Genomic DNA, 15,572 nt, shown 5'->3' on the forward strand with positions numbered 1-15,572 from the left:
CGGTGGGTTTTACGTGAAGATCCACTTTCAGGATGCCCGTGTCATTTTTTATTTCGATGTCAAGGAATTCTACTCTTTCATTGCTAATTTTGGAAGTGAAATGTAGATTGGTGTTAGCTTCATTAATCCACAGGATAAATTCATCCAGGGATTGTCTCCCATCGGTCCAGATAAAAAAGATGTCGTCAATGTATCTGGACCAATGGGAGACCGATTCAAAAAAAGGAGCAATCTCATTGTGGATGAATTCATCTTCAAAAGCAGCCATGAAAATATTAGCTATTGATGGGGCTACTGACGCGCCCATACTGACGCCTTTGATTTGGCGATACAGATGGTTACCGAATTCAAAAATGTTTTCTGTTAAAACAATCTCTAGACATTCCAATAGAAACGTTTTGGGACAGGGGATATTATGTAAGTCAATGAACCATTCTGTTGCTCGTATTGCGTCTGTTAGAGGGATGTTGCTGTATAGGGACTCTACGTCCATTGTAACTAACAGGTCTGTATTGCAATTGAAGGCTAATCCTTCTGTCTTACTTATCATATCGCCTGTATCACGTATATATGACGTAATTTTTGGAACATAAGGACGCAGGTAATTATCCACAAATTTAGATAGTGGTTCCGTTGCAGTGCCAATTGTAGAAACAATGGGTCGATATGGAGGGTTATTAAGGTTCTTATGTACCTTGGGAAGCCCATATATACAAGCAGTCTTTCCTTCATTGTGGTTCAAAAAATCATATTCTTTATTTTTGATAAAACCATTTTCTAAGGCAATAGTGGTAAGAGAGGAGATTTTTTTGGATAAATTTAGAGTAGAGTAAGACTTGATGGGTTTGTAGAAAGTTGGATCATCCAACATGCTAAGCATATTTTTTTCATATTCAGATGTGTCGATGATTACTATACCACCTCCTTTGTCACACCCCTTGAATGTGAGATCTTTGTTAGATGAAAGAGACAATAGTGCTTTATGTTCTTCTCTTTCCAGGTTATATATTGGTTTAGGGATAAATTTGAGGGCTTGATGTAATTTCTTTAGGACAACAAATTCAAAAGTGGCTACTTCTGGTCCTACCTGTTCCAGGGATGGACTAAAGGTCGATGGTAAGCAAAGTGGTTTAACCAAAGGTTGTTCTTCATCTGTAGTTATATTAGAGAAGAATTTTTTAAGGCGGATTTTACGGAAGAAGGAAATTATGTCGCAATAGAGTTCAAATAGGTTGGCGGTAGAATGGGGGACATATGATAAACCTTTGGAGAGTAGTTTAATGCTGTGATTATCCAAATCGTGCTTAGTGAGATTGAAAATTGGAATCACATTCCGGGTTTCCAATACTGTCTGCTCCGCGTTTCGCGGATAAATTGTGGTTCTTCCTGGTGTTGATGATGTTGAGGTTGGTAATTGCCTCTCGGTTGGCCCTGGAAATGAACTCTGGGGCGTCCCCGATTCCCCCCTCGGTTCCCTAAAAAAGGGGGCTGTCTTCGGTTGCCTCTGTTCTGGGTTTGGTTATAGTTGGAGTCTGGGTCATAGTAACCATCAACACTTTCATTCTCTGAGTCAGATGTTTCTGAGAATGTGTTAACACGTTGTTGTTGTGGTTGTTGGTCCCTAGTTTCTGTATTATAATGATTCTGCTGGTAAAAGTCAGGTTTGAGGTAGGGATAAGTATTTTCGATCGTAGCGAAACGTTTATCTTTAAGTAATTTATCATTTTTTCTTTTGTCCAGATAGTTTTTAAATGACTCAAGCTCTTTGTTGCACTCTTCAATCTTTTTAATGGCTTCCTCTGTATTCCCCATCTTTTTAATTTTGTCCTCTAGATTTTCTACTTCAGTTCTTACTTCTGCGGCTAGTTCTTTAGCTGTTTCCACTATTAGCATCATTAAGTCTCTTGAACATCTGCTCGCAATTCTGCTCCATTTGTCCAAGAAAGCCTTAGAGTGAACAAAGAGGCCTGGAATATTTCTAACTCTCAGACCCATTGGAATGATGCCGAGCCTTAAATATGCCAGCATGAATTCCCCATGGGCCTCAATTCTTTTTAATTTCTTTTTCAATTCTAATAGTTTTTTTGTGTCATCATTATGAAAATTAGAATTTGTTGCGGCGGCACCAAAAGAGGTTGATATTCCGACTAGTGTTTCAAATTCCTCATCTGTAAATCCAAATGTTTTTTGGAGAGCCATAGTATTAGTTGTTGGAGAGATATATGAGGATTAGAGAGTGTCTGAATGATGGTCTAACAAAACAAGGAAACGAAAAATTATTCTAATGATAGATTTATATTATATATATAAAAAAAGGAAAACAGCCCTACACAGACAAGCTGTGGGAAATTCACGTGTATTTAACAAGGACCCCCTGAAGGTTCGGATACAATAGTTCCTAGGCCAGGGAAAATAAGGTATGTGACAAAAAACAACCTAGGCAACCCACACTGAACAATGCAATATATTTAAGGACAAATGGCTACAATTAATTAGGAAAATATATGTTTTTTATTTTAAGGCTTGTAAAAACACAACATATGACACAAATAAAGAAAGAAACATTCAACATCAATAAAATCATATATCACATAATGGAATTAAAAAATTCATATAATGGTGACAATTAATAACAGCATATAGGAAATAAGTTAAAAAACAGAAAGTGGCAAATTGAGTCTCTACGCGCGTTTCGGCGAACCAGCGCCTTCTTCTGGAGTAGCCACACAAGCTCTAAAAAGAGATACATTTGAAAAGGTGCATTAGTTACACATTCTTAAAAAATATGTAAACAAAACATATATCACTCTATGTCCTAACATTGTAGCCAATATGCGTTATCTCTAGGTCATGGGTATTTATATATCTTTTCATTTCCTTGTACATTATAAAGAATCACTCTAACACTCAGATATTTATAGAGAGTTATGCTTCTCGAATCAAACTGTTAATCAATTCCGAGTTATCCAGATATATAACCCTCTATTTATCATGAATATTTTTCTTTTCCATAGATCCGTATTTTTATACTGATGGACACATGTTTGTTCCTAATTATCCACATTTTATCTCTCGCTCATTGTTCGGAGCTATTAAGTAAATCTACCATAGATAAGTAATACTCACAGGTAATATTCAAGGTTTACTTCACAGGTCGATAGAACGCTCAGTTGATGTCCAGATATTTTCTGGTTAATTGATGTATTTTAAATGCTTTTTTTATAAAAAGGAGAAAAATAGAGAAAGCATTCTTTTTTAATTATTTTGGCCAGTACCAATAGCCTAAATCAATTAGATAACTTTTTCTAGAATTACCTCATGTGCTGTGACCTGATTTGGTACATCCCGCCTGCCGGATAAATCTTGTGGGTAAGTATAGTTTTTTTTTTTTTTTTTTTGGAAAACCTTTATTGTGCATTTGCAGAAGTACATATACGGGCCTACAACCCTCGGGCCGGCCACGAAAGAGACTGTAGCAGCACTGTCGCAAACAATACAAGGACACGGTAGCACGTAATGAACACAGGCTGACATCAAAAAGTTACACCATTAATGAACGTGATACCGCACCACAGGAGCTGTGAGGTTAATTTTCAAAGGTTTTTTGTCCGCAGCAATTAAGGTCCAACATTACTGTTTCAATGTAGAACACAAAACAGAATAAGGAAATAACAAGGCAGGGCCCGTGCAGGAGTAAAACACAACGGTGGCGACATGTCCACCAGACTGATAGCGACATAGAAATCAAGGTTCCGCGGGCAGCACAGGGGTCAAGTACGGCCAACAGGGGTATCAGGATCAGTAAACCATCTGGTATGCACCCCCCGGCCACCCGCCCCCAGTCCCGACACAGGCCCAAAGCAGGAAGAAAGAGAGAAATCATAGAAAGGGAAAAACAAGGCACCATAGAAACCGAAAATAAGAAAACCCATCCCCCAACCCACCACCCTACACGCATGCAGAGGCTACGGCCTACCCCCCCCCCCCCAGCAGTGTGTCTGTCGCCCAATAAACCCGAAATTTAGATTAAGAAAGAAAAAGGGGAGAAAAAGGAAACACGATAGTGACTGAAGTATGAGAGTAAGAGAAGAAAATCCAATCCCACTCCCATAGCACAGGAACCCGGAGGAGGGCCAAGAACATTATTACCCGGGCTCCCAGCCCACACCTAATCTTCCACCCGACAACCACGACCCGTAAGAGACCAAATCTGATGCAACACAAAACAAGCATCCCAATGACCTCCCATTACATCAAAAAATGACACGATCCAAAATGCAACCAAACAAGTGAAGAAACCACAGCAGGGATCCCCCTTTCTGCACCTATACCAGGCCCGCCCGCACGCCGTACCCCATCCTTCAAGCAGAAATCATCAGCAGTGCCCACCAAGTACAACCCCATGCCGGTCAGAACAAAGCGCCGTCAAAAGTACCAAAATAGAACGAGTGTCCCGATATCTGGCAGCCAGGCAAACAAAGTCAGTCCAAAGATACATCACCCCTGGCCTGAGCGTTGCAGTCCCTCCGAGAATGGCCACCGCAGGAACCATGCCGAAGGCAGAACAAAGGAACAAGATGGCCGTCCCCGACGAGGAGAAAACCTGGAAGAAGGAAGTGCAGGATCACGGTCTACAAGGGGATGACTGATAAGCAGGGGGGGCTTCTCAACACATTCGGGAAGGAGTACCACCGACTGGGGAAAGGATGAAGTTCCAGTTGCAGGAGCGGCAAGGAAGTCCATCAGCCGGGACGACAAAAGACCAGGTGGAAACAGTAATGGCGGAGGCTGAGCATCAGAATGCAGGGCGGAGAGAAACAAAGTATCTCCCTTCGCGGCGATAGGCAAGGCAGCAACACTGTCTCCAAGAACCATCAGCTCCGCGGCGGGCAACTGCTGACACATAGTAGCCGGACCAGGGATAGTTTCAGACAGCTGGCGTCCCGGTACAAATATCGCCTCCTCAAACTTGCGGCTCAACTCACAGGTGACCCGCCGACATGCGGAGCCAAGAGCCTCGAGAGCCTCCAGAACATCCATACGCGTCGGGGCCCGCTGCGGAGCCATACAACATGGCTTTTGAGTCGGTGGCCCCGGTGGGCAGGAACAGGGCAGTGCAGGCAAGGCAGAACAACCCGGGGATAAAGAAGCGATCGTCTCCCCTGCTCTCGGGACCGCCATCTTTACTGCCGCAGTCCAGAAGCAAGGGGTGGGGGGAAAGAACGTTCAAAATGCTAAATGCAGCAGGCGGGGGCGCCGGCATGGAAGCAGATCACAGGGCAGAGAGGCAAACCGCAGGCGACCCCTCGCCGCTAGTCGGAAGGCAGCCCCCGGCGCAGGCGGCGCCGCCAGCCAGAGCCGAGTCAGCCCTCCAACCGAGTCACTCCGGAGAACAAAGGGGGTGGGGGTCCCGTCTCACCAGCGCCCACCGCATCCAAGTTTGGAGAGCCCCCGAGGAAGTAGCAATAAACCTCGTCAATCCACCCCACCAGCAGCAATTCTGGCGGGAGTTGCAGTGTCTCCCGTGTCAGTCCACCGGGGCACCGTCGTCTCGTTGCAGCCAGCAAAGCGGAGCCCAGATGGATACCAATGGCGGGCGGCTCTCACTACCGTATCTTCGCCCACACGGCCAGTTGGGACCTCGGAGGAACGCGGTCGAGATCTGCGCGCTCGTGCGGTCGTGGCGCCGCGGTAGATTTCAGGATTGGTGACAGGATACCGGCGTAGGAAGAAGAGGCTCGCGGAGCTGGGAGCCTACACGTCCGTCTTGTCGGCCATCTTGGCTCCTCCTCTCCGGGGTAAGTATAGTTTGATTTTGATAGATTTTGTAGGTCTTAGATTTCTCAAATACTTCAAGTTTCATAGGTATTTGTCGATTTATTTAAAAGATCTCCCTGCCTGTTCAATATCGCGGGGGGAAAAGGTTAAATAAAGATAGTATCAGGGTCATGTGGTTGGTTTCAGTTCTCTATTTAGTATTAGAATTTAAATAAAGATATCACGTCTTACCCGAAGTATTCGGCAGAGCTCTTAAAGTTGAAGGATTAAAAAGATCTCCCTGTCAACACAAAACATTGGCTAATATAAACAATTTTGTTGCGTTAATTAAATGATACAACTAATGTTTATGGCTAGTATTTTGCATTATTTTATCTTATGTCAGGATTGAGCTTACCTTAGAGTTTAAGAGGAGATGCTCATAAAAGGAAGCTTGTTTTAGATGCACCAAGGATATAAGGCGGTTTCGTTTAAAAGATCTCCCTGCCTATTTGAATAAACAGAAGATAATTCAGGGAAAGCGTAACGGTTCTGTGCTTGGCTTTTTAATATTTCGGTGCAGTTCTGTTTGAAAAAAAACGGGATGTCTTACCCGAGTGGTTCGGCAGAGCTCTTTGTAGATAGTAAAAAGGATCTCCCTGTCTGTGAGACACAATGGTATTTGATAAGGGTAAGTATAGAGTAGTAGAAACTTAGTAAAAGTTAAAATTACGGAAACGGTTCCTATTTAAATACCTTGCTGACGGGGGCATTCTTTACCTGAAGGTAGCAGCAGGGCTCTAAAAGTCCGGCAGCGGGATTGCAGTGAAGGATGGCGGCTCAACAGCGACGAGTGGCGTCTCGGTTTGCAGAATTGCTGGGTGAAAGTGACTGGTTTCCGCTTGGTCTATATAGCGGGATTTGATTGGGTAAAAGGGACTTCACCTGTGAGAGTGGCCTCTATGCGAGAAATCGAAATAGGACCATTTCTGATTCGGGAATAGACATAGAAAACAGATCTTTTAGTGGGGTATCTATTTCTATGATATCTACAAGTACGTTTAGAAGCGTTTTACAAAAGGGAATTTAAATCACTTTATTTTAACAATTTATAGAAATTCGCCAGGATTAGTGGTTGAATTACATATTTGTAAGGGTTTAAATTGGATTAAAGTGACTTCATCTGTGAAAATAGTCTCTGTGTGAAAATAAAGATAGGACTATTTCTAAATCAGGAATGGACATAAAAAACAGATCTTTTTGAGAGGGGTTTTTTGGGGGGTATTTTAATAGTTTATCAAAGTGCATCAAAATTAGTAATTTAATTATATATTTATAAGGGATCTGATTTTTAGTTTCTAGAAAGTATGGATGAATCTATAATGGTCTATGTCTCTTATGCAGAAGACATGCGGTGTATTCAGCTGATCAAGTTAATGATCTATTACACTAGTTGCTAATTATGATACATGATAGCATATTTTTTGGTGATATGTAAGAAAATTAATTGACATATTTATTAGGCCTTCTATTGAAATTCTATTTATTTTACTAATAGTGGGAAGAAAAAATCGATATGTAATTTATTCCTATAATTCCTTTTAGTGAAGCGAGGTTGTTATTAATTTCAATCGTGGTTCTAGTATGCTATCTCACGGGGAATATTTTATTAGTTATTTATCTATCTGAAAATCCTGGGGGCAGGGTGAGCAGCATGTAGTTAGAGTGTCTAATGTTTTTAAAGGATTGCATGTTCCCAAGGGATTTCACTGTTCAAGCCTTGGCTGAATGTGTTAAAAACAAAAATCCAAAAAACTTCTCTTTTTTTACGTATTGCTGTTCCTCCTTTTGATTCAGGGGTATGGATTCTCTCTAAGATCCTCCATTTAAATTCTTCTTGGCTGTGTCCTTTCTCTATGAAGTGCTTCACCATTGGGGAGGCTAACTTCTTTGTCCTAATTGCTGAGCGATGCTCACTGAGACGTGTCTGTATCATGCGTGATGTTTCTCCCACGTAGCCCACCAAGCATGGGCATTGTATGAAATAGATCACATTGGATGATCGACAGTTCCACATTTCTTTCGCTGTTGTTTTGTGCCCATTGTGGGTGAATTCTTCTCCTCTTATAATGTTATTACAAGAAGAACAAGATGAACAGGGATATGTCCCTTTTATTGGGTTATTTGTCAGGATAGATCTCTGAGACAATTGTTCTGAATTCGTATTGTTACTAAATCTAGAGTGAACAATATACTCCTTGATGTTTTTGTTCCGTTTATGGGCAAACAGGGGTTTAGTGAGTTTTTGTTCTATGGAGCAATTACTGTTTAAGATATGCCAATTAGAGTTAATGATTTGTTTGACTTTGGTATTTAATGTAGAATGTTTTGTGATGCATACTAGTTGGTCATTAGTCTTGGGGGGTTTTGTTTTTAGTAGGCAGTCACGATCATAATATCTTGCTCGTTTATAGGAGCTCCTGATTAATCTGTGGGGATAGCCTCTCTCAATGAATTTGGTTCTCATTGTTAGGGCCTGTCTGTCAAAATCTGCTAAATCTGTGCAGTTTCTTCTTACTCTTAAGAACTGAGAAAAGGGGATACTATCCTTTTGTGTGGTTGGGTGAAAGCTATGGTAATGTAAAAGGGTATTCCTTGAGGTGGGTTTTACGTGAAGATCCACTTTCAGGATGCCCGTGTCATTTTTTATTTCGATGTCAAGGAATTCTACTCTTTCATTGCTAATTTTGGAAGTGAAATGTAGATTGGTGTTAGCTTTATTAATCCACAGGATAAATTCATCCAGGGATTGTCTCCCATCGGTCCAGATAAAAAAGATGTCGTCAATGTATCTGGACCAATGGGAGACCGATTCAAAAAAAGGAGCAATCTCATTGTGGATGAATTCATCTTCAAAAGCAGCCATGAAAATATTAGCTATTGATGGGGCTACTGACGCGCCCATACTGACGCCTTTGATTTGGCGATACAGATGGTTACCGAATTCAAAAATGTTTTCTGTTAAAACAATCTCTAGACATTCCAATAGAAACGTTTTGGGACAGGGGATATTATGTAAGTCAATGAACCATTCTGTTGCTCGTATTGCGTCTGTTAGAGGGATGTTGCTGTATAGGGACTCTACGTCCATTGTAACTAACAGGTCTGTATTGCAATTGAAGGCTAATCCTTCTGTCTTACTTATCATATCGCCTGTATCACGTATATATGACGTAATTTTTGGAACATAAGGACGCAGGTAATTATCCACAAATTTAGATAGTGGTTCCGTTGCAGTGCCAATTGTAGAAACAATGGGTCGATATGGAGGGTTATTAAGGTTCTTATGTACCTTGGGAAGCCCATATATACAAGCAGTCTTTCCTTCATTGTGGTTCAAAAAATCATATTCTTTATTTTTGATAAAACCATTTTCTAAGGCAATAGTGGTAAGAGAGGAGATTTTTTTGGATAAATTTAGAGTAGAGTAAGACTTGATGGGTTTGTAGAAAGTTGGATCATCCAACATGCTAAGCATATTTTTTTCATATTCAGATGTGTCGATGATTACTATACCACCTCCTTTGTCACACCCCTTGAATGTGAGATCTTTGTTAGTTGAAAGAGACAATAGTGCTTCATGTTCTTCTCTTTCCAGGTTATATATTGGTTTAGGGATAAATTTGAGGGCTTGATGTAATTTCTTTAGGACAACAAATTCAAAAGTGGCTACTTCTGGTCCTACCTGTTCCAGGGATGGACTAAAGGTCGATGGTAAGCAAAGTGGTTTAACCAAAGGTTGTTCTTCATCTGTAGTTATATTAGAGAAGAATTTTTTAAGGCGGATTTTACGGAAGAAGGAAATTATGTCGCAATAGAGTTCAAATAGGTTGGCGGTAGAATGGGGGACATATGATAAACCTTTGGAGAGTAGTTTAATGCTGTGATTATCCAAATCGTGCTTAGTGAGATTGAAAATTGGAATCACATTCCGGGTTTCCAATACTGTCTGCTCAGCGTTTCGCGGATAAATTGTGGTTCTTCCTGGTGTTGATGATGTTGAGGTTGGTAATTGCCTCTCGGTTGGCCCTGGAAATGAACTCTGGGGCGTCCCCGATTCCCCCCTCGGTTCCCTAAAAAAGGGGGCTGTCTTTGGTTGCCTCTGTTCTGGGTTGGGTTATAGTTGGAGTCTGGGTCATAGTAACCATCAACACTTTCATTCTCTGAGTCAGATGTTTCTGAGAATGTGTTAACACGTTGTTGTTGTGGTTGTTGGTCCCTAGTTTCTGTATTATAATGATTCTGCTGGTAAAAGTCAGGTTTGAGGTAGGGATAAGTATTTTCGATCGTAGCGAAACGTTTATCTTTAAGTAATTTATCATTTTTTCTTTTGTCCAGATAGTTTTTAAATTACTCAAGCTCTTTGTTGCACTCTTCAATCTTTTTAATGGCTTCCTCTGTATTCCCCTTTTTTTTAATTTTGTCCTCTAGATTTTCTACTTCAGTTCTTACTTCTGCGGCTAGTTCTTTAGCTGTTTCCACTATTAGCATCATTAAGTCTCTTGAACATCTGCTCGCAATTCTGCTCCATTTGTCCAAGAAAGCCTTAGAGTGAACAAAGAGGCCTGGAATATTTCTAACTCTCAGACCCATTGGAATGATGCTGAGCCTTAAATATGCCAGCATGAATTCCCCATGGGCCTCAATTCTTTTTAATTTCTTTTTCAATTCTAATAGTTTTTTGTGTCATCATTATGAAAATTAGAATTTGTTGCGGCGGCACCAAAAGAGGTTGATATTCCGACTAGTGTTTCAAATTCCTCATCTGTAAATCCAAATGTTTTTTGGAGAGCCATAGTATTAGTTGTTGGAGAGATATATGAGGATAAGAGAGTGTCTGAATGATGGTCTAAAAAAACAAGGAAACGAAAAATTATTCTAATGATAGATTTATATTATATATATAAAAAAAGGAAAACAGCCCTACACAGACAAGCTGTGGGAAATTCACGTGTATTTAACAAGGACCCCCTGAAGGTTCGGATACAATATTTCCTAGGCCAGGGAAAATAAGGTATGTGACAAAAAACAACCTAGGCAACCCACACTGAACAATGCAATATATTTAAGGACAAATGGCTACAATTAATTAGGAAATTAAATTTGGATCACACTTTGTTTAATAAGTTTTTAAATGTATGTATTGTTCTGCATCTTTTATGATCTGTGATCGAAATAAAGATTAATGAAATGAATTAGGAAAATATATGTTTTTTATTTTAAGGCTTGTAAAAACACAACATATGACACAAATAAAGAAAGAAACATTCAACATCAATAAAATCATATATCACATAATGGAATTAAAAAATTCATATAATGGTGACAATTAATAACAGCATATAGGAAATAAGTTAAAAAACAGAAAGTGGCAAATTGAGTCTCTACGCGCGTTTCGGCGAACCAGCGCCTTCTTCTGGAGTAGCCACACAAGCTCTAAAAAGAGATACATTTGAAAAGGTGCATTAGTTACACATTCTTAAAAAATATGTAAACAAAACATATATCACTCTATGTCCTAACATTGTAGCCAATATGCCTTATCTCTAGGTCATGGGTATTTATATTTCTTTTCATTTCCTTGTACATTATAAAGAATCACTCTAACACTCAGATATTTATAGAGAGTCATGCTTCTCGAATCAAACTGTTAATCAATTCCGAGTTATCCAGATATATAACCCTCTATTTATCATGAATATTTTTCTTTTCCATAGATCCGTATTTTTATACTGATGGACACATGTTTGTTCCTAATTATCCACATTTTATCTCTCGCTCATTGTTCAGAGCTATTAAGTAAATCTACCATAGATAAGTAATACTCACAGGTAATATTCAAGGTTTACTTCACAGGTCGATAGAACGCTCAGTTGATGTCCAGATATTTTCTGGTTAATTGATGTATTTTAAATGCTTTTTTTATAAAAAGGAGAATAGAGAAAGCATTCTTTTTTAATTATTTTGGCCAGTACCAATAGCCTAAATCAATTAGATAACTTTTTCTAGAATTACCTCATGTGCTGTGACCTGATTTGGTACATCCCGCCTGCCGGATAAATCTTGTGGGTAAGTATAGTTTGATTTTGATAGATTTTGTAGGTCTTAGATTTCTCAAATACTTCAAGTTTCATAGGTATTTGTCGATTTATTTAAAAGATCTCCCTGCCTGTTCAATATCGCGGGGGAAAAAGGTTAAATAAAGATAGTATCAGGGTCACGTGGTTGGTTTCAGTTCTCTATTTAGTATTAGAATTTAAATAAAGATATCACGTCTTACCCGAAGTATTCGGCAGAGCTCTTAAAGTTGAAGGATTAAAAAGATCTCCCTGTCAACACAAAACATTGGCTAATATAAACAATTTTGTTGCGTTAATTGAATGATACAACTAATGTTTATGGCTAGTATTTTGCATTATTTTATCTTATGTCAGGATTGAGCTTACCTTAGAGTTTAAGAGGAGATGCTCATAAAAGGAAGCTTGTTTTAGATGCACCAAGGATATAAGGCGGTTTCGTTTAAAAGATCTCCCTGCCTATTTGAATAAACAGAAGATAATTCAGGGAAAGCGTAACGGTTCTGCGCTTGGCTTTTTAATATTTCGGTGCAGTTCTGTTTGAAAAAAAACGGGATGTCTTACCCGAGTGGTTCGGCAGAGCTCTTTGTAGATAGTAAAAAGGATCTCCCTGTCTGTGAGACACAATGGTATTTGATAAGGGTAAGTATAGAGTAGTAGAAACTTAGTAAAAGTTAAAATTACGGAAACGGTTCCTATTTAAATACCGTGCTGACGGGGGCATTCTTTACCTGAAGGTAGCAGCAGGGCTCTAAAAGTCCGGCGGCGGGATTGCAGTGAAGGATGGCGGCTCAACAGCGACGAGTGGCGTCTCGGTTTGCAGAATTGCTGGGTGAAAGTGACTGGTTTCCGCTTGGTCTATATAGCGGGATTTGATTGGGTAAAAGGGACTTCACCTGTGAGAGTGGCCTCTATGCGAGAAATCGAAATAGGACCATTTCTGATTCGGGAATAGACATAGAAAACAGATCTTTTAGTGGGGTATCTATTTCTATGATATCTACAAGTACGTTTAGAAGCGTTTTACAAAAGGGAAATTAAATCACTTTATTTTAACAATTTATAGAAATTCGCCAGGATTAGTGGTTGAATTATATATTTGTAAGGGTTTAAATTGGATTAAAGTGACTTCATCTGTGAAAATAGTCTCTGTGTGAAAATAAAGATAGGACTATTTCTAAATCAGGAATGGACATAAAAAACAGATCTTTTTGAGAGGGGTTTTTTGGGGGTATTTTAATAGTTTATCAAAGTGCATCAAAATTAGTAATTTAATTATATATTTATAAGGGATCTGATTTTTAGTTTCTAGAAAGTATGGATGAATCTATAATGGTCTATGTCTCTTATGCAGAAGACATGCGGTGTATTCAGCTGATCAAGTTAATGATCTATTACACTAGTTGCTAATTATGATACATGATAGCATATTTTTTGGTGATATGTAAGAAAATTAATTGACATATTTATTAGGCCTTCTATTGAAATTCTATTTATTTTACTAATAGTGGGAAGAGAAAATCGATATGTAATTTATTCCTATAATTCCTTTTAGTGAAGCGAGGTTGTTATTAATTTCAATCGTGGTTCTAGTATGCTATCTCACGGGGAATATTTTATTAGTTATTTATCTATCTGAAAATCCTGGGGGCAGGGTGAGCAGCATGTAGTTAGAGTGTCTAATGGGGGGTCAAAGTATCAGCAGTAAGATAGGGTACAATCCTGTACCTATCCCAAGGAAGTAGGGAAAACCATAGAATAGAGAGGGTTTAGGAAGAAAGAAAAGAGTTTTGCAGGCAAGTAAGAAATACTTTGGCGCCAGAGGGTGGCTTGCGATTTAGGTAAATAATTCTGCAAATCACACTCAACAGTGTCAACATCTGAATATGTACAATAAATAACATGTAACACTGTTTTAAAAAAGCGTCAACGTTTCGATCCCTATAGCTCCTAATTACGCGGGATCATCATCAGGACTGTCTTAGATCATTGCCTGTTTACAATTTGAACGCCTGTTTGGTGGGAAAAGAGAGAGAAGCAGAGAAATAATGTGAGGCATCCGCCTGAAATCATAAAGTTTTTTTTAAAAAAAAGATGTAAACCATGCAGCAGGGTCCATGCGTCTATTACGGGCCATTATCAACAACATCTCACAGTGAAACATCAGGAGGAATTGTGAGTTGTGCTGTGATCTCGTGGTTTATACATCTTAGTGCTTTTTTGCACAGTAAAGAAGCGACGCAGTGACTTGGTGAAAAACGTGTCATTTAAATCTTGTTTTCGCACAACAGTGCTTTTGGCGAAAATGACAGGTGACGCAGTGACTCGGTGATGCATTTGTTAACCAATTAATATTTGGTTCAATGGTAGTATCTCGGCGCAAGTGCTGAACTCTGAAAACGTGCAGTGGCTGTGACTTCTTTGATCCTGCCATTTATGAGTGATCAGGGATGAGGGTGGAGTGCAGTGGTGGTGAACGTGGGTGAGGGGCTCTATTGAAATGGGATTTGTTTTAGCGGTCAACAAGAAAACAGTTACTTAGGTCTGGAAAAATTACCATCAAGGGTCCTGAATCAGGGTTCAGATGGCATGCTGTCCTTGCTGGGGACGGATTTTCTTTCCGGTTTTGGAAGCGATGTGCTATGTGGTAATAGATTTTACAATTAGCGGGGCATATCAAGGTGAGGGTAGGAATGGGTGGCTAAAGTGGCATAGGAGCTTACCTAGTTTCAGTTAGAAGTGGCGGTAAATGCAGGACAGGAAAAAGGGATGTTTCCTTCCTATTTGGAGTAGGTTGGCTCCTTTGTTTTATCCGCAGGCGCAGACTCTTCATCTGAGCGGCATGTCTCGCCACGGATTCTCATGGACCTCTTTACTTTTTCTTTTGTCCTGGCCGCCATTTTGCTGCTGGTCTCGGACGCTTTTCTCTGGACCCCGACCCGCCATCTTGTCCATTCCCTCGTCCTTTAACCTTTTCCCTCGTTTCCCCCTTGACGATCTTCAAATGTTTCTTCCCTTTTCTGTTTTGCCTTTTCTCTATGCCCTTGTATCCCTCCCACCCTCCCTTGGTGCTGTGACTGCATCCCCCCTCCTACCCCACTTTATGGAACTCTGTTCTCCTGGTTTTTTTTGGGTCTAGACCTGAGAAAATCTACTATGTGTATATATGTATATAGAGATAACTCTAATCACTAGTATATGCAGTAGACCTATTTTGTACTCTCTACTATTCCTATGTGACTCCTAAAGAGTATATCCATTTGTATCTCTTCCTTGAGTGACTTTACTACTTGTACATTTGCAATTTTTCTTTCTGTTTGTATCTCTTCCTTGTGTGACTTTACATCTTGTACATTTGCATTTTTTTCTGTTTGTATCTTTTATGTAACGCATGTAATCCTAAATCCTTATGTTTTACAACTGATTCTTATGTAAAGTGCTCTGATACCTTCGGGTAAAGTTTGCGCTATAGAACATCACATTAAATAAGTAAATAAATAAAAAAAAATGGGAAATGTGTTGACACATGAAGGCCTATGCTGGTATATTCAAGGACAGATCTTGCGCCGTCAGACCTGCTATGTTTGCTGGAAATGCTTCTTCTTGGCATTCAGGTACTTGCAGTCCTACTTTTCCCATATCAAATACAGGACAACTACCATAATGCAGATAAAAATA

Source organism: Lissotriton vulgaris, chromosome 7 (genome assembly GCF_964263255.1).
Source record: "Lissotriton vulgaris chromosome 7, aLisVul1.2, whole genome shotgun sequence".
Lineage (NCBI taxonomy): Eukaryota > Metazoa > Chordata > Amphibia > Caudata > Salamandridae > Lissotriton > Lissotriton vulgaris.